At 36.6% G+C, this 23,826-nt stretch overlaps 1 protein-coding gene across 2 annotated transcripts in view; it reads right to left on the bottom strand.

Moving 5' to 3' along the window:
- LOC150078514 (serine/threonine-protein kinase STK11-like) overlaps window positions 1-23,826 on the bottom strand; it is a 272,273-nt gene that overhangs the window by 91,893 nt on the left and 156,554 nt on the right. The window lies entirely within an intron of this gene.

The raw sequence follows: 23,826 nt of genomic DNA, 5'->3' as shown, positions 1-23,826 counted from the left end.
TATTTGGTTTTTAGGAGCATTAGCAACTAAGGCTATATTGCTCCGGGGATATGTGGTGGTCATTCCCTGACATTTCCGCATACTCCGTATTTGGTGGTGATGGGCTAGAACCCCGGTCTAATCAAGAAGCGTGTGCTACGCACTGCTGCTCCTTCCCACCTGGCTACGGAGGCGCCAAAAACTGCTATTGAATTAGGTGTAAGCAAGACAAATATAAAAGACTGAAAAAAAATCATAAAAAAAATAGGGTCGTTAAATTCTTGCTCCATTAAAGAAACCAAGATTAGCATATAATGCATTATAGCTGCGGTTTATGCAAGAAAGACACACCAGAGAACTCCAATCAGCAGCATCGAAGAAAAGGCCTTGATCAGTCCATCAAAAGACTGCTGATGCAGAAAGTTTTATGGCAAGTAACAGAAGGCTTGGGCATTGGAAAAATTATCATGGTGTATTCATATATTGGATATTAGAGGGGAGTGATTATCTGCTCAGTGACCTTCTGCTCAAAGAGTTACAGAAGATTTTGGGTCATTTACCAACAAAGAAAAACTAAATGGAGAACAACTCTACAATATCAATGAAACAAGTCTAAATTATGAGTGTTACCTATAGAAACAATAGCAAAAAAAAAAAAAAAGTCTGCTGCACCAGAATACAAAAAAATCGTCCCAGGATTTTTTTATATAATCCTAGAACTTTAAAAACAATATAAATTATTCACCTTTACCATTTTCCTAAAACTCACAAATATCAGCATGAATGGACTCTGCATTATTCAAAGAATGGTTTACACAAGGTAAAATTACATGAATTTTACCTTGTGTAAAAGAAACTCTTGAAGAAAATAAACTTAACTGAAAAGGCTATTCTCATTCTGGATAATGCTCCTCCACATCCCGACTGTGATACTCAAAGAACGGGATATAAAAGCCATGTTTTTATCACCGATTATAACATCCTTTTGTAGATCAAGGAAAAGAGAGGACATAGGTGAAAGGTTTTGAGTTTATTGATAAAAATTGAAGACATGGATATAGATCTTATAGAAACCTTAAAAAGGAATCAGCACCAGACACATGTTTACGTTATAGCACTAGCATGGAACAAAATTACAGGTTCAACATTTAATAAATGTTGGAGAAAAGTTTGGTCCAAGACATAATACTAATGAAAGTCCTGAATAGCAAGAAGATAATGAAGAACATGGTTTTTTAACTGATATCAAGCATATTAAAGATTCCAAAGATTTACAGCAAGAAGACATATAAAAATGGATTCAGAAATGTGTTCCAACAAATAGGTGACAATCTGTTGCAAAAATAAAAATATGGATGATGCAGAAATAGCACACACACCATCATAGAAACAGATGGATCTTAAATATGAAGAGCATTTCATTTTTTTGCATTTGAATAAACTATCATCCTAGTCACCACCTAGGCTTTTGCCCATATGCGACTAATTCACATCTGTACAAAGTGACTGTAAAACCAAACACACATATATATATAAATAGATTAATAAGCAAAAAAAATTACTTGTACATTAACTCCACTCAGGTTAATTTAAAGGAAACATAACAAAATAAAATAAAACAATCTGGAGAGCAACCATTTAACCTCGTGATGGGAATAGGCAATCACAACCCACACTGTGAGAAAGTGGGTCACTACTGTGTAACTTAATAGAGCACTGCTTCGAAAAGTGACTTGAATAAACTCTAGAAATCAGCCAAAATACTCCCTGTCTAACAGGAGTGCAAGTAAAGTATCCATGTGAAGAGCAAGCATCCCTCACTCCAGCACAGCACAAGCATCGTCTTAATTGGGACTTTAAAGAGATGATGAAGTGTGATATTTTGTGATCTGTACATTCATGTAAATGAATGTACAGATCTATGTTTTAACAAAAATAAAATTCTTAAGCTCACTGTGGATGCCCAGTGTAATGAGAAAAGATTATTCCTCAGCTCTATATATATTAACCAAAGGTGACAATAAATTACTTCAAACTTTTCCTTGGTCATCCTGTTTGACAGAATGACCAAAGGAGCTGTAAAAGGTCTGATACTGACTGTGACTATTGTCACAAAAACAAGAACTGTCAAAATATATGAATTACAAAAAGGTAATGAAAAGTTTTTAACTGATTTCAAGAAAATTAAAGATTCCAAAAATTTACACAGCAAGATATACAAGGTGTGGCAATACAGTTCCTCAACTGGTATTGTTGAATGTCATGTTTGATGAGTTTTAAAATAAATGGAAGTTGTATGTTGTAGTTGAAACTTCCTCCAAAAGATGATGGTACAGAGATTGTCCAGTAGGCTGACAGGTTGCAAGCAACAACCAGTTTAGTTAATAGCATTAGCACTGTCGCAATGGAGCAATGGATGAAAATCAAATTTTGCTTTAAACTGGGAAAATCTGCAAAAGAAACATGAAATGTTAAAACTGTTTAAATGTTTAATGACACAAGAAGTGAGCACCCATCAACCTCTCGAAATGAGGACAGTTGCAAAAGACCAAGAAATTGTGGCAAGAGATAATCTTTTGACCCTCAGAATGATGGCTGATGAGATGGATATGAATAAGGAGATTTGTCAAGTTCTGCATGAAAATCAAGGAAAAGTAGGTCTGTGCAAAATTTGTGAGAGAGAGAATCTTTATTGCAATTATACATACAAAGTGATTGCAATAATCCCATCACAGCCAGAGGGATAGGGCTCACAGAATAGATTTTGAAATAAAACACACAAGTTAAGCTTAATTAACACATTCCTTCACAGTCTCAGAGATAGGCAGAAGCAACAAAGAATGTCATCATGCGATGACTTCATCCAGGCTTGTCAAGACAATCCAAATTTCCTCGACTGTATCACAACTGGATTAGATTACATTGCAATTTTATTGCACATTAGCATCTAAGGCTATTATATGCTAACACATTACATGGTTAGAGAAAGAAATAAAGAAAGAAATTCTGGTAACCTTTTCATAAATTTATATAAATTGATACATTGTAAAAATTATAAAAACAGCTGACATGTTGCCATTGTCGGATAAAATCTCACTGGTGTATAAGGCTAGTCAGATAATTAAAAGCAGTAAAACAAAAATCATTAAAATCTGTACAGTCAATTAAAATATGTCTGATAAATAAAATGGTTACACAGGATGTGCACATAGGAATTTCATCAGCCCTCAGCAAAAAGCAGTGTATCAAATGACTGTGTTCTGTGTGGAGCCAAGCAAGAACAACTTCCTCTTTACAATTTCTATGCAGACTAGACTGCCATGATTCAACTACTGGCTTTATCTGATATCATATATTTAAAGTTTGTCTTTCCACAATTCCTGACATTGACAATGCAGCATGTTGTGTATTATTTGCCTGTAGTTTGTATAGGGGACTCCAGGCAATGATTATTAGTGGTTGCTGTTGTTTGTTATTTGGTTTTTAGGAGCATTAGCAACTAAGGTCATATTGCTCAGGGATATGCGATGGTCATTCCCTGACCTTTCCGCATCCTCTGTATTTGGTGGTCACAGGCTTGAACCCCGGTCTAATCAAGAAGCGTGTGCTACGCACTGCTGCTCCTACCCACCTGGCTACGGAGGCACTGGTTATTAGTGGAAATTGATGATTTGGTTGAAGTATCATGCATATCATTTCCGCTAATTCCAATGTGGTTAGGAATCCAGTGGAAGTGGATATCAAATTTATGTTCATGGAGGCAGTACATCTTCTGCCGAACCCGAGACAGACTGGGATGAGCATTGTAACTCAAAGTTAATAAAGGCTGTAATACACTCAAAGAATCAGAATATATCATAACGCATTGGTATTGGCAAGTTCTGATGTGATCCAAGGCTTACCCTATAAGATGCAGTTTTGCAGTGTATATACTGCATTCAAAGACAATCTGCTCAGATACTGTGTTGTTGGAAAAGACAGCAGCAGCAGCAGCATGTCCTACATATGATTCTGACTTTGAGCCATCTGTGTAAACTGGCAAGAAGTCAGAATGATTAGCTCAGCCTGCTGAACAGAGCTGCAGGTAGACAGATCATGGAGAATCAGACTTTATCAGATGTCCTTCTCTTCCATTAATGTTGGCATTACCCCACAGGGTGTTATATTCATTGAAATCCCCAAGTAGGCCTAGGGAAGGCAGCTTCACAATGAGATCAACGTTTGTCTAGGAAATATCAGTCCTAGGTGGAAAATAAATTGAACTGACTATTAAAAGAAACCCTACCATAAGAGGTACTGCTACTGCTTCTGTCTTGGTGGAAAGTGGCACAGGCTGAAATGAGGAATGGTTGCCCCATAAGGATAGCAGCTCTTCCATGGGCAGGTCCATCTCCAGTTCAATCTTTATATATTATGGAAGCATTATGAACGGAAAGGTTTTCATTTGCTTGCCTATTGCAAGCAAAAGCACACTGGCTGGTGCTTTTACAGGACGCATTGACGTCATCACTTTTTTTTTCTTAGAATTTAGTAATAGTATTCACCATATAGTGCAGGAAGCCACAGGCTTTTGCTGCATTGGGGGAAAAAAAAAAAAGTAGACAAGAAAAAACAAATTATGCACTTCTCTCCTCACACAGGTAACTATCCAGTGGACCTTTGAATGTATTCAAACTGTCAGCCTCAACTACCCGCAAAGGCAACTTATTCCAGCAATCAATGACTGCTGAAAGAAACCTTCCAACAATCTTATCTAAACCTCAACCCCTGTAATTTAAATTTATAACCCTTTAGTTATGGAATTCTTTATAACAATGAGAATTCCACCTTCATTAATTTTACTAATCTCTCTCAGAGTCTTATAAACTTTAATCAGGTCACCTCTGAGGTACCTGGTTGCCACACTCTGTAGCCCACATAAACAGCCTTTTCTCATACGGTTGTCCTTCTGCTGATCTCACCATTCGAGTCGCCCATCTTTTGACCCTTTCAAAAAGCCCAATGTCTTTTTGCAGATGACATCTCCATACTTGAACACAGTATTCCAAATGTGGCCTAACAATTGCCTTAAACAATAGGATTGACCTCCCTATCTCTACAAGATAACATTTCATAAATCACCAATAGGACCACACAAGCTTTCCTGGCTGTTTGTTTACACTGTTCACAAAATTTCATATCTGCCCATATTGTTAACTCGCAGAGGCACTTAATTCCTCCACTGTTTTTAATTCAACACCATCACGTATATAAGTTATCTGAGGGTTGCTATTTCCCAAGTGTATTTATCATTTATCAGCATTAAAACATAGCTGCCAATTCTCTGACCATCTCTGAAGTCTGTTCAAGTCGTCCTGAAAGAGTGCTGCTTGGCACTGATCATTAATAATTCTGCCAATCTTTACATCATCTGCAAATTTTGACATCTTGCCTGCTATTCCTTTGTCGATGTCACTTGTGAAAATGAGAAACGACAGCAGTCCAAGAACCGATCTCTGAGGAACTTGACTCTTTAATTTAGTTAATTAGTTATTTTGATTTTTAGGAGCATTAGCAACTAAGGCCATATTGCTCCGGGAATATGCAGTGGTCATTCCCTGACCTTTTCCGCATCCTCCGTATTTGGTGGTGACAGGCTCGAACCCCAGTCTAATCAAGAAGCATGTGCTACGCACTGCTGCTCCTTCCCACCTGGCTACGGAGGTGTCTTTGACTCTTTAAGTTATACCAATCCGAAGAATATCCATTAATCACAACCCTCTGCCTTCTGCTCTGCAGCCACTCAGCAATTTATCATAGAATATTACCAGTAATCCCAACCTGTTCAGGCTCAAACGTTTTGCTAAAATCCAAATAAACTATGTCAAAATTGTTCCCCAAATCCAGTTCATGACTGTGTCAAAATAGACTACTAAGTTAGGTAAACATTTTTTAACCCCTAAAAAAGCCATGTTGTGTGTCCTTCAGAATGCTATATCAATCTAAATGTCCCAGGATTGCACTCCTAATCATTTCCTCTTAAGATTTTCCCTACCACTGGAGTCAGACTAACCAGTCTGTAGTTACCAACTTCACTCTTAGTACCGCTTTTATGTACTGGTGATACATTGGATTCTACAATCCAAAGAAATCTCCCCTGTGTCCAAAGATGCACTCATAATTAACTTCAATGGTTCAATACACTCACTGGCACTCTCCCTCAAAACTACAGGGTATGGTGCCATCAATTCCGGGAGCATTACTTGCCTTTATGCTCAAAAGATTTTCTAATAAACAATCATCGGTAATTACAACTTCACTAATTTCATATGGCTCACCCTCACAAGCCTCTTCCCAGCACGAAGGGTCTTTCATCAGCAAAGACCGATGCAAAATACCTATTCAATTCATCCACCACATCAGCTGGTTATCTATGACTTTCTTACACTGATTACACAAGGGTCCGACATGATTGGCTATCTTCTTCTTTGTTGTGTTCACATACATAAAAAATTCACTGTCCCCATTATTTTCTCTCTTAGCTATACACAGTCACAGCCATATGCTCTTCTGCATTCTCATACTAATTGGCTCCTAATTTGTGGTACTATTACAGATCAACCTGTACAGGCTTCAGTACTTCACTCTGTAACTGTCCCATTCTATCTTTTTCTGCTGTATTTGACCAGCCAACTCTGCAGTCATCCATTTTGGCATTCAAAATGGATGATTCAAAATGCATACACACAAACAAACACACAAATGTTTGTTTGTGTGTATTAGCATTTTATGATGCATCAGCATCTGAGGCTAGAATGCACCAAGTCAAAAAGTTTATAATATAAGAATAAAATAGTATAATTAACTAAATTAATATTATAAAGGAGTATACAAAATAAAACAGTTAGAATGCATTCCATATAAAACCATATAAATTAATATGTTGTAGAAACTTAAAGAATATGACAAATCATCATTGTCCAATAAAATCTGTCTGAGTGTATAGGGCTAAAGTGCAAGTGACAATCATTATTAAAGTGCATACATTCAATTAAAATATGGCAGTGTTAAAATGGTGTCACAATTTCTACACATAGCATTGTGTCACAATTTCTACACATAGCATAGGACAATCATCTGCCCACAGCAGATAGTTGTGTCAAGTGCAGTATTCTGCCAGGACCTATCGAATAGGTGCACCGCCTGGTGAATTTAACTGACCACCCGGCTAAAATTTAAGCAATCCTCACGGTATCGTATGGTTACTGCTCACTGATCTCAATCAATATTAATTTGAACATACTATGCGATTGAGGTCAGTGTGACTGGAGCATATAATGTTAAATTATGCAATTAATTTTTGCTCAGGATCGTTTAAGTAACATTTATAAATAACAGAAAATTTTATAATATTGCAAAGTATTACACTTCCTCACCCAGCTACTTCATTATGCCACCCAACTGGGTGGCAAAATGAAGCGTTCCAAAATTTTCTGGGGAGAACACTGAAGTGACAATGTCCTATGCGGGGCCGAGATCGAACAATGGTTCCTGAACAGACTAGACTGCCTAATAATTTGTTTGCAGACTGCTCACTCCATGAGTGTTGCCATCAGGAAATCAGTTTCTTACATACTAATTACCTGTAGTCTGTATAGAGAAATAGCAGGCAAGAGTTAAAAAGGATTACTGATTTGGCTGCACTGTCTGCCAAATCATTTCCTAAGATCCCAATATGGCTAGGGAGTCAGCAGAAACGAACATCAAATTCAGATTGAGAAAGGAAATGTAGCTTCTGCTGTATCTGGGACAAGACTGGATGAGGATTAAATCTCATTGATGATAAAGCCTGCAATGAACTGAAAGAATCGGTACACAGGGTGTCTCAAAAATACATGGCATAACTTCAGGAATGAGTTCCTCATATGTAGACAATAAAAATATTTTATATCAACATAGTTCTGGAAATGCTTGGTTCCCGAGTTATTAACCGGAATGTCTTATCTCCCGCAGGTGATTTAATTCATCACAAGGTACTGACAGAATCTGCTAGTTTTCCATTCTGACCATGTACTCAAATCAGGAGCAAGCGGATATGCATTTTATGTACGGAAAGGTCCCATGTTCACAAAGGCATCGCCGCCTTTGTGAACATGGGACCTTTACACCTCGTGCTGCCAACAGAGGATGACCAAGATCTATGACTCCTGAAGTAGAGGAGGAGATTTTGGATGTTGTGCGTGCCACTCCTGGAATCAGCACACACAGAATAGCAATGCAACTGGCTGTTCAACGTTCGACTATTTGGACACTGTTGCGAGAACACCAACTGTATCCTTACCATCTGCAATGGGTAAAGGCCTTGTCACCAGCAGATTACCCTGCATGAGTAATGTTCTGCCAGTGGTTCTTGCAGCAGTGTGATATAAAATGAGAACACCTGGTGTCTATGTTCTTTGATAGGGAATAAGTGTATGACACAACTTGGAGAGTTGGAATTTTAAGACTATTATAGCACTGGCCTTAGATGTCATTGCCCAGCTTTTATCAAAAGCTTTTTATTGTATCGTTCTTTCCAAGTTCATTTCGGATCTACCCTCTCTTTGTCCTTTAGCCAAGAGGCGAGAGAGTACTCCCCAAGAATTTTAAGTGTTGTGCTTTGTGCCATCAAAGTGAATAGCAATGCAGAACAGCTTCTTCCAACTGTAAATGGTGCCCTCTATGTTGATGATTTTAGCATATTTTCTCAATCTTGCAATGAGGGTAATTGAGAGGCAACTGCAACATGATGTTGACCACCTGAACTCATGAGCAGTGAATAATGGATTCAGATTCTCTTTGCAAAAGACTGTTTGTGTATATTTTTGCCACAAGAGAAATATTCACCATGAACCTGAACTAATAGCAGGACAAAATGCTATTCCAGTAGTACACGAAACTAGATTTTTGGGGCTCAATTTGATGGAAAGTTGACCTTTATACAACACATCTATCAACTATGTGCGAAATGCATGGGAGGCTTGAATATCATATGTGGCCATCTCATCTAATTCTTGGGACATAGACCACCAATCACCTTGTTGCAACTCTATCGTGCACTTGTATGCTCTAAGTTATATTACTGGTCCCAGCTATATGCATTTGCTAAACTCGGCATACTCCGATGGCGAGATCCCATCTACCATCAGGCGATTCGTATTGCCACTGGAGCATTCGAACATCTCCTGTCTAGAGCCTCTATGTTGAAGCGAATGAGTCATCATTATTGCTTCTAAGGATACAGTTGTCTCTATAGTATGCTTTGAAACTGAAATCCCTTCCAGACAACCCATTTTTGTCTGGAAAGCAGTTTTTGAGCCACTTTGGGAAAATCTATACACTTGCTAGACTGCCATTCATCCATCCGGTATCCAACAGGTACTCAGAGAGTTGGACATTACATTAGACAATATTGCCCCATCACCAAGGCAAACCCATCCACCCTGCCATGTTTGTGTTCACTGATGAGATTTGTGGCAGAAAAGTAAAATGCAAAGGAAGATTATAAATTATCAGTTAACAAAAATCCTACAATAAGCATAAACTAATCTGCAGTCAAGTCACTAAGGAGGTGAGACAAATTAAAAAAAGATTCTGAGAAGGTACTGACTAAGAACAAGGCAAAGCAAAACAGCAAATAAATCTTTGTTTATGCTATTACTAGAAAGAAATGGGCAAAGCATATTAGTCCATTACATATAAATTGCATAATTACTGACGATTCTTTTCTGACTGCTTGAAAACTGAATAGGCATTTTGCATCTACACTCATGCATAAAGAAGTTTTAGAGATGGGAATACCTGAAGTATGCCAAGTTATAATTGGGAGAGGCTGCTACAACCAAGTGGTGAGGTTGAAGGGTTCATAAGGGTAATTGGACTGGCAGGTGTTTCTTGGTGAAGACAAACTTCTGTAGCTGCTGCAAGCCGATAACTTTTCATTAAAATTTTATCGTATTTTTGATTAGTTAGCACAATTTGTGTTTTACAAATAGATTAAATAGGCTTAGTGGCGTTCAATAGTTTATTTTTTTAAATTTAGCTAGTGATTTTGTAAGTTACAACTCGCTACTCCTATCATAACTCCACCATTGCCGGTCCCAAGCCCAGATGAGAACAGAGGAGGGGGAGGAGCATACCTGGTGTAAAAAATCCCCGGACTCAGCTGGCACCAGCCAACAGTACCTGGGTTACAGATGAAGATGGAGGATCTATTTTCAGCAACAGTGGAAGTCTGTCACTCTTCCAAGATACAGGTCCCATCTAAATTGTGGGCTATGCAACAGAGGAATGGCAAGCCGGTTGCATTAATTTGCCTTAAACCCTATGGATCTCAGTCATTGTAAGATAAACAGTCATGTTACCGTGTGACTGTTTATCTTACAATAAATGAGATCTTCACAGCTGTTCTTATACCATGGAGAACAGCTGTGAAGAAAGATATATGGTCAGCCAAAACTCAAATGTATCTCTCAACACTAAACGTAAGATTGCTTTACAAGACCGGAAAAATAAAATTGGTAGAAGAAGAATTGAAAAAGATCAAATGGGATATCGTAGGAATGTCAGAGATACGTTAGACAGAAGAAGGAACACTGGATATGATAGAAGGAAGAATATTTTACTCAGGGAGAAAAGACAACATACATAGAGGAGTTGCTTTCATAGTAAAGAAATAGCTATTAAATTCAATAATAGAAATTCACCCACACAGCTCAAGAATGATAACTTTAAGAATAAAAGGTAAAGAAAAAGGAATCTTCATAAAAATAATCCAGGTATATACGCCCCAGACTCCTCATATGATGATACCGAGACAGCTGCCTTCTATTCAGACCTACAAGAAACCATAAATAACACAAACAAAAAAAAAAGATATTTTAATAATAATGGGAGACTTTAACGCAAAAGTTTGAGGCTTTTCGACAGATTTCAGTGACGTATTAGGAATGTTTGTTTGTTATTTGGCTTTTAAGAGCATTAGCAACTAAGGCCATATTGCTCCGGGGATATGCGGTGGTCATTCCTTGACCTTTCCGCATCCTCCGTATTTGGTAGGCACGGCTCGAACCCCAGTCTAATCAAGAAGCGTGTGCTTCTGCCCACCTGGCTAAGACATATTAGGAAAGTTCAGGATAGGAAATAGAAATGAGCAAGGAGAAGTACTCGAACTTCTGCAAAGAAAATAAACAATTCATCACCAACACACTGTTCTACCACAGATCTCAACATAAGTATACATGGACATCACCAGATGGAAATACAAAAAAAAACTGTATTGACTACATTTGAATAAATAACAACTGGAAATTATCCATTCAAAATGTTAAAACTCTTAGAAGTGCAGATTTTGACACCAATCATGAACTGTTAGCAGCAACAATTAAATGGAAATTTAAAAATATGAAGCCAAAGAATAATAGAGCAACATTAAATATATCACGATTTTAAGAAGATAAAATAAATGAAATTTATGGGGAAACACTACAAGAAAGGCCTCCGTAGCCGAGTGGGCAGGAGCGGGAGTGCAGTAGCACACACTCTTTGAGTAGACCGGGGTTCAAGCCCCTGCCTGCTGAATACGGTCGATCTGCCAACCCGCACTGGACCAGCGTGGCAGATTATGGTCCATTTCCCTCAGCATGAATTGTTGAGGAGGCTTCCACCCTGCAGTGGGTTGATAATGGCTGCACTTTATTTTTTATTTTTACTACAAGAAAAATTAAACTATTCATTATCTGTGGAAATATATGGGAGAAAACCAAACAAGTGACTAAAGATGCAGCCTTAGAAACCTTGGGAACAAATCCAAAACCAAATAATCCTTGGATTACAGCAGAAATTTTATATGTATGGACAGAAAAAAGATAAATGAAAAACCTCCTAAACAAAGAAAATAGTCAAGACAAAATGGAAAAATATAAAGCCCTAAAAAACAAAATAGACAACCTATGTAAAGCTGCTAAAAGGAAATGGTTGGAAGACAAAGCAAAGCAGGGCGAAGAGGCAAACAAACGTCACGACTCTAAAACAACTTACCAGGTTATAAAGCAACTCTCTAAAACATACATCCTGAAAACACTGATGATGAAAAATAAAAACAATATAAAAACAGAAAACATGCAAGAAATTAAAAAAATATGGAAAGAATATTACCAAACCCTGTTCAAAGGGGAAGGAAAAAACACTCTTGCCTTATATAATAGAAGAGATAAAGCACCCTCGATAACAAAAGAAGAAGTTCAGAAAGCAATTAGCCAAATTAAGAATGACAAGGCACGCGGAAATGATAGTATCCAAGCAGAACTATGTAAATTCGGAGGCGATGCAATGTTAAAACACCTTGCATAATTGTTAAATCTAATTTTATTTACAGGTGATATACCAGAAGACTGGAAAAGTGGAATTATTATTATTAGCTATATTACCTGCTGCTAGAGGGCTAAGAGTAAGCATGTCTACTGTATTAGCGCTCTTAGAGTAAATTGGAAATCTTTGCCATTTATAAGTTGTTAAATTCTTTCTTTTGTTGTTTATTTCGTGTAAGTGCATTATCTGAAATGTCTTGTGATAAAACTAACTCTACTTCAAAGATTTGGAAACATGAGTGACAATACATGCAAAAAATGTAACCTACTGCTGCACGTACTAGAGGTGGTACAAGGGGTATCATTATCGATGTTCATTGAAAGAAGCAACCTATAAAGGGATGGCGAAACAAAAGAAACAGCAGTGGAGGTGTATATTGTGCAGGAAAGAAGGAAGGGAAGAAAGAAGTGATATTTCCTACTCAGCAGAAGAATATCACGATTTGCTGCATTCACCAACTGTAGTAAACGAAAACTTAGAGATTACACAAAAGCAAGCAAACACCCTAAATACAGAGGACATACTAAGGAAACTATTCAGTAAAATCCATTTGCTGGATTTACTAATAGAAATTGTACCAATAAAGAAGCAAATGGAAGACCTGAAGACAGAAGCAGAAGATATCAAGAAATCGATGTCATTTGTCTCAGATTCCTTTGACAAAATGCAAAAAATCATAAGTAAACTGCAGGACTCCAACGCTGCAATCAGCAAAAGAATTGTGGATCTGGAAGCTTCATTCAAGCAAAATGAGGAAAATTCCAACTTACTTAACTTAAGGATCGACTCAATAGAACAACAGTTGTTAGCAAATAATGTAGAAATAGTAGGATTAACTGGATTAGCAGGCCAAGATCCTAGCTGCTGTATAACAAGATCTAGAGCTTGTTATACAGCAGCTAGGACTTGCATTGAAGCTACAGCAGAATAAAGAAGTAGTACACTATTACATACCTAACAATAAGAAAAAAAATGACACGCCTACACTAATTGTGAAATTTTCAAATCATGTGGTAAAGAAAAAATGGATTAGAAAGGCAAAGGAGATCCGACTGACAGCAAATAATGTATATTAGAACAATAGCTACATTCCAATCTACATAAATGACCATTTAACAACTCACCTCAAGCAGTTGTTTTCGGAAACAAAACAATTAGTAAAAACTCACAGTTACAAATTTTTATGGTTAAAACATGGAAGAATTTATGTGAAGAAGAATGAATCTTCAAAAGCCATAAGAATTTTGAGTTAAAAGGATCTGCAGTATACAAAATAGACTCTTTTATTGTGCATAATTGAAATTTCTTGAAATCTAGACCAAAGGTAAAATTAAGACAACAGGTATGCTTTTTGAGGAACACAGATTTTCAATTCACCTTTACAATTTTTAAATAATCCAAATATTCAAGCTCTTATAATTGATAAAAATCATTTCTTTCTGGTAGTTCTAAATATCAGGTCATTAAGAAAAAATTGGTTTAACTTCTTGCAATATATAAATGCAATGAAAGAATTTATTTCATGTATAGTTTTAACAGAGGTTAACATAAAAAGTGATGAAATTTCTAATTATAACATACAAGGTTATGACAAGGTCTATATGTTGAGAGAGTTGAGAAGGGGTGGAGGAATAATAATATACTATAGAACATGCTTTAAGGCAATACAGGTTTACCACTTAACTCAGTCTTGTGAAAACTGCTGTGTCAAATTATTAGGAGAAGATCCAGAAAACACATTCATGATTTGTGCTTTTTATAGGCCACCATCAGATTCTATAAACAGCTTCCTAATGGAATTAGATAACATAATTTTGCAATGGGATGACATAAACGCTGATAAGAACACTCTAGTAGGAGATTTTAATATTAATTTACTAACCGATGAAATTGATAATGTGATACTCAGATACTGTTTGTTTGTTTGTTATTTGGTTTTTAGGAGCATTAGCAACTAAGGCCATATTGCTCCGGGATATGCGGTGGTCATTCCTTGACCTTTCCGCATCCTCCGTATTTGGTGGTGACGGGCTCGAACCCCGGTCTAATCAAGAAGTATGTGCTACGCACTGCTGCTCCTTCCCACCTGGCTACGGAGGCGGCACTCAGATACTCTGCAATCTTAAACAGTTATGGATTTGAACATACCTTATTTGGAATAACTAGGCAACAAAGGATGGAGGGTGATAGAACAGTAAGCTCTTGTTTAGATCACCTTAGAACAAATATAAAGTTGAAGTATGCTAATTCTTACAAACTATTAAATCAATTTTCAGATCACAGAACATGTATACTAATAGTAGATATGTACTCGAAACAACTTCCATGTGAAGATATAAAATTAACAAACGTTACGAAGAAAAATTATTTATCAACAGCTAAACTGAAACAGAACATAGATAACATGTTAATACAAGAGCAAGTATCTTACACAACAAATGTAAATGTCTTTTCAAATAAGATAATACAAATGATAAACAATTCGAGGTTTAATACAGAGAGAAAAGTAAATCACTCAGCTTGCAACATAAATTCTAGGAATAGCAGGATTAAGCTTAAGGAAACCTTGGATGACTAACGAAATAGAAGAATTAATGGTAGAAAGGGATAAATACTTCAGGCAGTATAGAAATTGTCCATCAAAGATAGAACATTATCACAATTATAAAACACTCAGAAATAAACTGACAGATATGATTAGAAAACAAAAAAACACTTATTACAATCAACTTTTTATGGATAAGCAGATAACTCAAAAGGATAAATGGCACATTATAAATAACCTGTTAAGTACAAGGAAGAAATTATCAAGGGGAAATCAAATTAAAACACTATTAGAGCAGATTTCTGGTGCAAACAAACAATATGAGGCTGGAAATAGGTTTGCAAAAGCTGTATTGGATCTCAAAAGATATTATATTCATTATTGCCAAAATTCCTTTAATCAACAAGATAGTCTTCCTCAGATAGTGAACTCTTGTGTAGTCTTAACTCCACAATATACTGAGATTCTTAAGATTATAGAACAGTTAAAGGACAAGAAATCTTATGGACTGGACTGTATTACAGTAACCGAAGTAAAGAGGAATAAAGAACAGTTCTCTGTTCTCTTGTTGGAGCTCGTAGCACAGATGTTAGAGTCGGGAAGCTATCCTACAAATTTACTTTCATTTAAGGTAATTCCTACATATAAAAAGGGATCACCAGGTGACTTTTGCAATTATAGACCAATAACAATACAGTCAGTTATAAATAAGATAATAGAAAATTATATTTTTTCCCATATAAGCAAATATTTACATCAATATGGACTGTTAAACAACTCTCTATTCTCCTATCAGAAGGGCAAGAGAACACAGACTTTATTAGAGAATTTAGGAGACTCTTTTAACTTACATTTAAACAACAATAACTTCATAATGATTTTATTTATAGATTTGACCAAAGCATATGACTTAATTGATATCCCAATATTGCAACAAAAATTACTGAAATATGGTATAAGGGGAAGAATCAATCTCTTAGCATGTTATTTAACCAAAAGAAAAATAACAGTTGAAGTAGAAAATACAAAGGGAAAATCATATAATGTAAAGAGAGGAGTACCTCAGGGCACTCATGCAGGGCCAATCATGTTCAACATCTATATAAATGACATATTCGAAGTAATAAAGAACTCCTTCATAAAAATTTATGCAGATGATATAATCTTATATACAATTGGAAAGAACCTGACAAAAATGGCTAAAGATTTACAGCAGGATGTAATACATTTATAAACTTGGTTGCATGATAATAAATTAGCACTCAGCCTTGAAAAAACAAAATTTTTGGTAATTAGACTTCCTCATCAAACCATGAACATTCATCCCTCTATTAAATTACATAAACATGAATGCCTACATGATCAGAATTTCCAGAATTGCAAATGTCTAACTGTGGAGGAAGTTTCAAATCATTGTTACCTTGGGTTACGGATTGACTACAGTCTTAATGTAGTAAAAAAAGTACACATTTTATGTGTACTTTTTTTACTACATTAAGTACTTACGTACATTAAGTACTTACATTAAGTACTTAAATGTAGTAAGTATTTACTACATTTTTACTACATTTTACTACATTAATTTTTACTACATTTTACTACAATAATTTTACTACGTTTTTATGTGTAAAAAAAAGTACACATTTTATGTGTACTTTTTTTTACACATAAAAACTGAAGTTAAATTTAATCTTGAAAAATCTTAACACTATTTTTGAAGAGTCGAATCTGCAAAGGAATGTCTCACATAATTTAAGGAACCCAAAAGCAATTGTTTTGCCTCACCCTAGGGTACTAAATAGATTTGGAGAAATTCCCGAGTTACCCTGAGAGAGAGAGAGAGAGAGAGAGAGAGAGTCAAAAGAAGAAGAGAATCACTAAGAAAGAGAAGAATAATGATATCCAGCTCAGGACCCTGGGTGTGCCAAGCCCATACTCATCAGATGTGAGCCCCTGGGGTTATAATAATACCTATACACAAAAAAGACAAAAAAGGAGATAAAGAAAATTGTCCGAATTATAGACCCATTACCCTTTTAAACCATATATATAAAATATTTATAAGGATCTTACAAAATAGGATACTTAAAACATATGAAGAAACAGTAGGGGAAGAACAAGCAGGATTTAGAAAAGGTAGATCATCAATAGACCAAATATTCACACTAAATATCATTGCAGAAAAATTGGAATAAGAAGAAACCTCTTTATCTGTGCTTCATCAATTTCAAGCAGGCATTTGACTCTGTAAACAGAGAAAATTTAATGAAGCAACTACAAAAAATCCCACTTGATCATGAAATAATCATGTTTGAAAATAATTTCTACAAAAATACAAGAGCAATAGTAAAATTCAACAACATTAAAACAGAGAAATTTGAAACAGAGAAAGGAGTCATGCAGGGATGCCCTTTATCCCCATATCTATTTAATATCTACCTAGAATTACTAATGAAATCAACTGAAGAAAAAAAGAGGCACAATAATAAATGGAAAAAATATAAACCACATAAAATATGCAGATGATATTGTGATTTTAACAGAAACAAAAGAACAACTAAAAGAAATATTAACAAACATCGATAAGGTAAAAATAAAGCAAGCAACAATTATGGAATTAATATTAATATAAATAAAACCAAAGTAATGCAAATTGGAAAAAACATAGAAGACAAACATCCAAAATCAACAAACAGAACAAGAACAAAAATTTGTATACCTGGGCTCTCTAATAACCAGAAACCTAAGTAATACTGACCAAATTAATCACAGACTGAACATCGGATGGACAAACATGAACAAACTCAAAAACATAAGGAAGAGCAATAAAATCTCAAATAGTCTAAAAATCAAACTATATGAAACTGTCATCATACCCACAACACCTTATGGATCAGAGAATTGGAAAATAAATAAGAAAGAGAGGTAAAAAAATAATGTCATTTGAAATGAGATGTCTAAGGAAAATCAATAAAACAAATTGGAGAGAACATAAAACTAATGAACAAGTAAGGAGAGATCTAAATTTTGAATGCAGAATAATAGAGCAGATCTACCAAAAACAACTTCAGTGGTTTGGACATGTGAACAACACAGGCTGCCTAATGTAGTACTGACAGGAAAAATTGGAGATAAGAGACCACCAGGAAGACCCAAAAGAGAATGGCTTCAATGCCTAAAGGTAAATACAGGCTTTCAGAGTTATCAACAAATGATGCAAGATTCAAGAGATCGACAACAATGGAGGATGATATCTAAATAGGGACTCAACCCATGCCAAACATAAGAATAAAATGAATGATGATGATGACTCCTATCATTATCGTAGCGGTGTTTTAGGTAGGAATATTGTAGTGTAACCAGTAGCTCGGAAGAACAGTAAGGCTTGAATTATAATAATTAAGTATTTTGAGGAGTTTAATCACCTCTTGGGCATATATCTGTTGTATTTTTGATTAGTTAACGTATTAATTTTGTTTTACAAATAGGTTAAATAGGCTTAATGGCATTCGTTATCATATTTTTTTAAAAATTTAGCTAGTGACTTTGTAAGTTACAACTCAATACTCTTACCACTATTGTATTGGTGTTTGGATGGAATATTGTAGAGGAGAAGAATAGTAGGGTTTTAATTGAAATAAATAACTATTTTGAAGGTTTTAATCACTTTTTGGGCATATATCTTTTGTATTTGGCTAAGGATTTAACTACTTTTGTATTGTGATCGTTACATTATAGCGTAACTTGATAACATACATCTCAAATTTGATAGCTAAGGTATAACATAAAACTATATAGCAGAACATGTATTACTACATTAGCTTAGTACAGTCAAGTATAGTATAGTGTAGTATAGTAAATTAAATCAATCAAATTTATTAACCTTATTAATTTTCATTGTTAATTAATTAAATCGTATTTAAATGAAAATCATGCCCCAGACTAGAGCAGCAAAGCAACGTGCACAAAGTAGTGGAAGTGCTGTGGCTTGAAGAGAACTGAAGGGGTGATTCTCCAACGTATCACAGCCTAAAGAAATGTGCAACTTGTGATAAGTTTGCAGACTTTTCTGGGATGGGACATGATGTTGCCAAGGGGGATGCCTTTGCGTGTGCTTGATGTAAGCAGTGTGAAGAAGTTAGGCACCATCTCAGCATTGTTATGGCCTTTATGAGAGGTTGAAAGACAAGGTAGATTCCCTCGAAGGACTTACATTGAGGGTCCCATTAACCTCGCAGCTGCACACATAAATGCCAAAGCTTGCACTTGATCATTCAACAACACAGCAGCAACCTTCACGGCAGAATGCACATCCCACAGGAGCTAGTTATTGTTAGTGACTCTACTGTCAGGGAGATGGGAAATATATTGTGCAAAAAGGATAGGTGGAATAGGACCAGGGTATGCCTGCAGAAGCAAAAGTTGATGACGTTGTAGAGAAGATATCATATTTTAAGGGCACAAAGGGTGATATTGTTGTACACATTGGCACTAATGACATTAAGAGTAGGTGATCTGAGTACTTACTTAATAAGTACAGGTCATCATTAAAAAAAAAGGTCACAAGTTAGGGTTAAATTTGAAAGTGTCTGAAATTCTGAGCAGACACGATAGGAGGGAGTATATGATGAGAACCTTGTCAATCAAATCAGCTGTAGACAGATTGTGCAAGGCTCATGGGGTAGAATTTTTTTTCAGCATGGTATATGCTTGTTAACAAGAGAGACTGTTTCTACAAGAATGGGATACACTTAAATAAAAAGGTTGCAAGAATATTTGTTGATGCTATCGAGTCAGTTTTAGGTGGGTTGGAAAACTGCTAGCTTGGGGGGGGAGGATTCACAGATTAACGGTAGCCACAGGCAGAGGTGAAAGTGCTTCTATTGGAATGAGCAGCAACCTAGAGAGCAAGTTGCTAGGAATTTCAAGGGCTGCTGGGAGTCATCATGGAACAAGTAAATACATGGGTTGTGTTAGGGTAACTAAGATTAAAAATAGGCGTATGTACACTTGCATGTACACCAATGCAAGGAGTACAGTAAATAAATTTGATGAATTTGAAATGCTGGTCAAGACATCAAAAGCAGATATTGTTGGGATATCAGAGACGTGGTGGCACACGGATATAAGCAGTGCAGAATTGAAATTTGGGGAGTATGATATGTAGAGAAAGGATAGCCAGGAAAGGAAGGGAGAAGAGATTATGCTGTTGGTTAGGAAACACATAAAATCTAAAGAAGTATATCCAATTGACATTGGTGGACAATGCAATGTTGAGTCAATGTGGTGTAACATTAGCACTGGGAAAGGGAAAATGAATCTGATGAGTATAATGAGCAGTTGTGCAGAGAAACAGTGAGCCAATAAATCAGATTGTGATTTATTGGAAAAATAATCAAAATCCTGTTAAATCCTGTAAAATGGGGAATTTTAACTTCCCAGATATTGACTGGAACTTGTGGATTGTGCACTTGCACACTAGCAAGGTTTAGGCCTAAATGTGGATTTATTATATGACATTTTTCTTCAGTAACATGTCCGAGAGGCAATCAGAGGGAGTAATACTCTTGATCTAATTATCAGCAGTGATTCTTCATGTGTAAAGAATCTGCGTATAAAGGAACCACTAGGTGGTGGTGATCACAGTGTACTGATGTGGGATTTACTCAAAGATGGAACTACCATTGGGGGTAAAGGGTGTTTGCTTTCGTAAAGGTGGCTACAGTGGTTTCAGAGTTTTTAAATTCTATACAGTGGAATCAACTGATGTTGTTAACAACGGCGAATTCTAAATGAGAGGCCTTGAGGGAATTAATCACTGGAAGTTACTAGGTTTTTTAGCATTAGCATTAGCAGAGGCATATGATGCAAGAAAGCAAGCTTATTCAGCATCGGCCAAAAAAAAAAAAAAAAAAACAACCACTACTTCCATTTCACCCCTCCGTTCGTTCGAAATACCTGTCCAGCTGAGCCTTAAATTTGTTTAGGCTATCAACTTCAACAACAAGCGATGGGAGTCTATTCCACAAACCAACTGCCCGCTGGCTAAAGGCAAATTTCCGCACATCTATCCGACATCCGTCCTTCCTCAATTTGAATTTATGCCCTCTCAGGTGATTATTCTGAGCAAGAGGAAGAATCCCATCGGCACTGAGCATGCTCAAGCCATTCAAAGCCTTATACACCTCTATCAGATCACCTCGCCGATGCCTAGTCTCCAGGCTCTGTAATTTGCAAAACTTAAGCCTTTCTTCGTAAGAGCAACCCTTTGTTCCATTCACTAATCTTGTTGCCCTTCTCTGTACTCGTTCCAGCAGCTCTACATCCTTCTTGAAATGAGGCCTCCAGACCTGTATACAGTACTCAAGGTGTGGCCTTATACAAGGGAATAATAACATCCCTGTCCCTGCTAGAAAAATTCCTGTATATCATTGACAAGACACCATGAGCTACTCTTGCAGCTCGTCTGCACTGCTCAGAGAACTTCATATCTGCCTGCACAATTACCCCCAGGTCCTTTTCATTCTCTACCACTGTCAGCGTAGTACCACAGAGTTGATACGTTGATCTGGGGTTACTGTTTCCCATATGTAGTACTTTATATTTGTCAATGTTAAACTTCATTTGCCACCTCTCAGCCCATCTGCTCAACCTTTCCAGATCCTGTTGCAGCAGCATAGTATCAGTAGTGTCCTTAACAACCCTGCCAACCTTGGTATCATCTGCAAACTTGGACATGAAGCCTGATACACCATCATCAATATCATTTATAAATACAGAAAACAACAATGGACCCAACACTGAACCCTGAGGAACTCCACTAATAACATTAGTCCACGTTGAGCAGTGTCCATTGATTACCACTCTCTGTCTTCTGCCACTCAACCATCCCTTTATCCATAGCAGCAATTTGCCTCCAATGCCACACTTCTCCAATTTGTGCAGCAGTCTTCCATGCGCAACAGTATCAAAAGCCTTTCTAAGATCCAAATATATAATATCAAAGTTATTCCCTGCATCCAGTTCTTTTGTGAAGTATCCAATCAAATTGGTCAGACAAGACCTGCCCTTAACAAAACCATGCTGTGTCTGAGCTATAACTGAATTCTTGTCCAGATGATCCTGCAGTGCTTCTTTAACCAGTGCCTCCATTAATTTTCCTGGAACCGAAGTTAAACTAACAGGTCTATAATTACTTGTGTCAGCCTTTGATCCTCCTTTGTGAATTGGGGTTACATTTGCACAACTCCAGTCCATGGGTACCTCCCCTGAGTCCAAAGAAGCTCTCATAATTATGGCTAGGGGTTTGCTTACTTCCTTTGCTGCCTCCTTTAATATAACTGGATAGATCCCATCCACCCCAGGTGCCTTTTTTATGTTTATCCTCAACAATTTCTCCTCCACTTTCCTCTCAGTTATTAGAAAATAATCTAGCTCACTGCCAATGTTTACTTCACCTACGACATTCCCCTTCCTGAATAACTCCTCATGTGTGAATGTAGATGCAAAATACTCATTTAGATTGTTAGCCACCTGAGCTGGATCCTCAACTGTTGAACCATCAACATCCAGTGGACCAATCTGATTCATCCCTTTCCTTCTTGAGTTTAAATAGGTAAAGAACTCTTTTCTGTTTTTCTTTGCATCCTTTGCCAAGGATTTCTCATAATCTGCCTTTGCCTGCCTAATCTCCTTTGTGACTTGGTTACAGACCAACTTATATCTATCATAGGCTTCCATGTCACCCATTAATTTGTATGTATCCCATGCATTTTTCTTCTCTGCCATATGTCTCATTAGTTCATCTGACAACCATTTAGGCCTGAACCTTGAACAATATTTCTTGGTTGGTATGTAAAGCCTGGTAGCTTCCAAGATTAGTTCCTTGAATGCTTCCCATTTTGAATTTGCTGTTGTTGGTCCCACTGTATAGAATTTAAATACTGTCTCAGACCATCCCCCATTATAAGACTCTCTGATTTACTGGCCCATTCTATTTCCCTGTACAGTATCTTATTATACTCATCAGAGTCATTAGGCCTATAGCACATTCCTACTCTCAATTTTGATTTACCTATGCTTATGTCACACCAAACTGACTCGCCACTGCCCTGTCCATCAATGTCGACTGGCTTCACTTCCTTGGATTTTATGTGTTTTTTAACTAATAGCATAACCCCTCCTCCCCTCCTATCCTGTCTATCCTTTCTATACACATTGTACTCCCCAAATTCCAGTTCTGCATTCCTTATATCTGCGTGACACCACGTCTCTGATATCCCAACAATATCTGCCTTTGATGTTTTGAGCAATACTTCAAATTCATCAAATTTATTTACTAAATTCCTAGCATTGGTGTACATGCAAGTATACATGCACCTGTTTCTATTCTTAGCTACCCTAACACAACCCATGTGTTTTCATACCAACTAAGAAATAATGTTTAAGGTTTAGGCATAAATGAATATCAGATGCATTAATGTGGCTCGTGGCAGAAAAAAAAAAAAAAATGCATGTAATGCATATCAATTATCAGGCAACACACAAGCCTATGGCAGATATAAGTTACTCTGTAATCAAGTCACAAAGGAGATTCGGCAAGCGAAGGCAGATTACGAGAAACCTTTGGCAAAGGATGCAAAGAAAAATGGCAAAGAGTTCTTTACTTATCTAAACTCTAGAAGGAAAGGGATGAATCAGATTTGTCCCCTTAACATAGATGGTTTGACTATTGATGATCATGCTCAGGTAGCTAATAAACTGAATGAGTCTTCTTCATCTACATTCACACATGAGGAGTTATTCAAGGAGGGGAATGCCAGACGTTTATCAAACTCTAACAGCAAGCTATGTGATTTTGTAATAACTGAGAGCAAAGAGGAGAAGAAATTGTTGAAGTTAAACATGAGGAAGGC

This window comes from Mastigoproctus giganteus, chromosome 11 (genome assembly GCF_048544385.1).
Source record: "Mastigoproctus giganteus isolate SK-2022 chromosome 11, ASM4854438v1, whole genome shotgun sequence".
Classification (NCBI taxonomy): Eukaryota; Metazoa; Arthropoda; class Arachnida; order Uropygi; family Thelyphonidae; genus Mastigoproctus; species Mastigoproctus giganteus.
Note: the sequence above shows the minus strand (reverse complement) of the source record. Positions and strands in the feature narration are given on the sequence as shown.